The 4377-nt window shown below is 44.0% G+C and overlaps 1 non-coding gene across 1 annotated transcript; it reads left to right on the top strand.

Annotated features, from left to right (window-relative positions):
- Positions 1-606: 606 nt before the first annotated feature.
- LOC139179180 (U6 spliceosomal RNA) lies at positions 607-713 on the top strand. Its single transcript, XR_011563603.1, has one exon. It is a non-coding gene; the product is annotated as a U6 spliceosomal RNA (small nuclear RNA).
- The last annotated feature ends 3664 nt before the right edge of the window (positions 714-4377 follow it).

Raw genomic sequence — 4377 nt, 5'->3', positions numbered from 1 at the left:
CCATTTAAACATCTGACTTTATGAGGATAACTTTATAGGATAGGTCAGGGGTCTTGTATCAGGTTTCCCGCAACAAACTCTGAGATGGAGTTTCTGAATCAAGTGACTTTGGGAGGAGCATGCTCTCAGGTGAAATATGTTAGGGAATAAGGGAAGGAGGAGAACGCAGGGGAAAAAGTCAGACAAAAACGAAAGTTCGGGGAAGTCTAGCTTCAGTCTAATGAGCTGGAGTGGGTGTAGCACTACAGAATTCCATGTCCCGCCCCCGGCAAGAGTCCAGGGCTTTTGTAACCTGTATTAATCACTCATTAGCTGCAGACTACCTTCCTCCTGGGGAAAGCATAGCATCTTGAGCATCTCTGAGCAAGGAGGCGCCTTCTGGAGAAGGACATGGTGTGAGTCATTGGTAACCAGTGCTCATGGCAGCCTGAGATGGGCACACCAGCAGGTAAAGGGAAACTGATCAGGGTATCAGCTGCATCAAAGGATGCAGAGTGTGTACATGTTAAGTTGCTTCAGTCATGTCCAACTCTTTGTAACCCCATGGACTGTAGCTCACCAGGCTCCTCTGTCCATGGGATTCTCCAGGCAAGAATACTGGAGTGGGTGCTCGCTTCGGCAGCACATATACTAAAATTGGAACGATACAGAGAAGATTAGCATGGCCCCTGCGCATGGATGACACGCAAATTCGTGAAGCGTTCCATATTTTTAGCAAAAATAAACAAATGGGACCTAATTAAACTTAAAAGCTTCTGCACAACTAAGGAAACTATTAGCAAGATGAAAAGTCAGGCTTCAGAATGGGAGAAGCTAATAGCAAATGAAGCAACGGACAAACAACTAATCTCAAAAATATACAAGCAACTCCTACAGCTCAACTCCAGAAAAATAAATGACCCAATCAAAAAATGGGCCAAAGAACTAAATAGACATTTCTCCAAAGAGGACATACAGATGGCTAACAAACACATGAAAAGATTCTCAACATCACTCATCAGAGAAATGCAAATCAAAACCACTATGAGGTACCATTTCATGCCAGTCAGAATGGCTGCAATCCATAAGTCTACAAGCAATAAATGCTGGAGAGGGTGTGGAGAAAAGGGAACCCTCTTACACTGTTGGTGGGAATGCAAACTAGTACAGCCACTATGGAGAACAGTGTGGAGATTCCTTAAAAAACTGGAAATAGAACTGCCTTATGATCCAGTAATCCCACTGCTGGGCATACACACTGAGGAAACCAGAAGGGAAAGAGACACGTGTACCCCAATGTTCATTGCAGCACTGTTTATAATAGCCAGGACATGGAAGCAACCTAGATGCCCATCAGCAGATGAATGGATAAGAAAGCTGTGGTACATATACACAATGGAGTATTACTCAGCCATTAAAAAGAATACATTTGAATCAGTTCTAATGAGATGGATGAAACTGGAACCTATTATACAGAGTGAAGTAAGCCAGAAAGAAAAACACCAATGCATATATATGGAATTTAGAAAGATGGTAACAATAACCCTGTGTACGAGACAGCAAAAGAGACACCGATGTATAGATCAGTCTTATGGACTCTGTGGGAGAGGGAAAGGGTGGGGAGATTTGGGAGAATAGCATTGAAACATGTATAATATCATGTATGAAACGAGTCGCCAGTCCAGGTTCGATGCACGGTACTGGATGCTTGGGGCTGGGTTACTGGGACGACCCAGAGGGAGGGTAGGGGAGGGAGGAGGGAGGAGGGTTCAGGATGGGGAACGCGGGTATACCTGTAGCGGATTCATTTCGATATTTGGCAAAACTAATACAATATTGTAAAGTTTAAAAATAAAATAAAATTTAAAAAAAAAAAAAAAAGAATACTGGAGTGGGTTACGATGCCCTCCTCCAGGGATCTTCCTGACCCAGGGATCGAACTCGAGTCTCTTAAGCCTCCGGTATTGGCAATGAGTTCTTTACCACGAGCACCACCTCGGAAGTCCAAGGATGCGGGGACTTAGCTTCAGATTGCGTCTCTGATCACACGGTTGATCATATCAGTGGCCGCATCAGCTATCAGAGAACTCACTGAAAGAAAAAAAAAAAAACGCTTGCATTACGAAAGATTATTGGAATTTCACGAGTCTTTCGAATCATGTCATGGAGACACGATCAGCAAATACTTTCAAATCTTAATAGGAATAATGTGGGAAGAGCGTCTTTTGTAGAGAAGTCGGTTGTTAGAACGCACGTGTAAGCAGGAGCCCAGTCACAAGTTTGGCAGTGCTTCTATGGCCAGGGCTGAGTTCCATCATGTTTATGTTCATGGTCTGTCAGCCACGTGAGTGTCTGTCTGTGTCAGTGTAGATTATTTTAGTCTATAAGGTCCTAGTGGGGACAGGTCCCAATGTATATATTGTTCTCTGAGTCACTTCAGTCGTGTCCGACTCTGTGAGACCCCATAGACGGCAGCCCACCAGGCTCCCCCGTCCCTGGGATTCTCCAGGCAAGAACACTGGAGTGGGTTGCCATTTCCTTCTCCAGGGAGTCTTCCTGACCCAGGGATTGAACCCTGGTCTCCTGCACTGCAGGCAGTTTCTTTACCCACTGAGCTACCCAGGAAGCCCTATTTGCTTTGGGATGATGGCAACAGTGTTCTACTTAATAATTGCCCAGGTTTTAGCCATGTGACTAAGACAGCCTCCGAAGCAGGATGCCCACACTCAAACAATTCCAGGAACCAGACAGCCAGTGTAAAAGAGTGAAGCTGATGGTGCATAGAGCAGTAGAGATCAGTGGGAGCTGTCACAGACTAGAGACTGTAAAGGAATTCAAATCAGAAAGCTTGAAACACGACACGGGCCAAACAAAACACTTCTGTGGCTCAGACCTGGTTAAAATGTCACCAGTTAGTGGCCTACAGGCTGATTGGAGCTCAGAGCTGGAAAATCAGGCCAATTACAGATGTCCTGGATGGGCTCTGCTGTCTTACATTTGTCTGGCTCCCTGAAGAGTCAAAAACTATTATTATTTCAAAACCAGCATGAGATATCACCCCACCCCTGTCAGAACGGCTATCATCAAAAAGTCCACAGATGACAAACGTCGACGAAGATGTGGAGGAAAGTGAACCCACGTGAATGGTTGGTGGAACTGTAAATTGACACCCCCACGGTGGAAAACAGGGTGGAGGTTTCTTTTAAAAAGTGAAAATAGAACTACCATCTGACCTAGCAATTCCACTCCTATGTATATAAACGGAAAAAACAAAAGTATTAGTTCAAAAAGATACACGCACCCCCGTGTTCATAGCAGCTTTATTTACAGTCGCCGAGACACGAAAGCAACTTAAGTGTCCATCGACAGCTGAATGATAAAAAAAAAGATGTGGTGCATATATACGATGGAATACTATTCAGCTATAAAAAAGAACAAGATGTTGCCATTTGGAGCAACATGAGCAGACCTGGAGGGCATTGTGCTTAGTGAAATAAGTCAGAAAGAGAAAGAGAACTACTGTATGACATCATTTATGTGTGGAATCTAAAAACTACAACAAACTAGTGGATATAACATAAAAGAAGCCGACTCACAGATAGAGAACAAGTTAGCGGTTACCAGAGGGGAGGCGGCAATATAGGGCCGGGGAGGGGGCAGTACCAACTGTCCGCTGTAAGTCAGGCTCAAGGATGTATTATTGTACCATAGGTTGAATATAGTCAGTATTTTATACAACTCTAAATGGAAAGTAACCTTTACAATTGTATGAAAGTTAAACATTTTTTTGGAAACTGTTACATTTGCCTCTGCCCACTGCCCCATGGGTGATTGGAAGAACCAGCGTTTTCAGTCACGCTTCTCTGCCTGTAAAACCAGATGTAGAGGTGATCTTGAGATACTTCTTGGCTTGCCAGGGAAATCTGAGTCATAGGTGTCCCATTTACTTAACAAGCTGCAAGAAACACCTCAAAAGAGCCATTTCCTATTACAGTGCCCTACATCGAGCAGGCCCTCCTTAAAAACTTCCTGATGCTCGAACAAGCTAGTTTCATAATACTTGCTTCCACGTCTTTAATCCACCGTGTGGCTTTTATTTTAAGCATGAAGGTTTTCAGTCTATTATGATGCAAAGATTACATGTACGGGTAGCGTGTTGGGGAGGATGTGGAAAGTTGGAACGCTCATGCACGGCTGGTGGAAATGAAACATGAGGCAGTCACTCTGAAAAAGAGTGCAGTGGGTAAACATGGAGTAATCATAGGACCCAGAAATCCCACTCCTGTTCCCAAAAGGAATGAAAGCGTATGTCCATATGCTGCCGCCTTTATGTGCCATCTTGTCCTGACCAATCACAGTGGTGTGTACTAAGGGGAGAATTTTTTAAAGAAAGAGTCT

The sequence above is a fragment of the Bos indicus genome, chromosome 23 (genome assembly GCF_029378745.1).
Source record: "Bos indicus isolate NIAB-ARS_2022 breed Sahiwal x Tharparkar chromosome 23, NIAB-ARS_B.indTharparkar_mat_pri_1.0, whole genome shotgun sequence".
Taxonomy (NCBI): domain Eukaryota; kingdom Metazoa; phylum Chordata; class Mammalia; order Artiodactyla; family Bovidae; genus Bos; species Bos indicus.
Note: the sequence above shows the minus strand (reverse complement) of the source record. Positions and strands in the feature narration are given on the sequence as shown.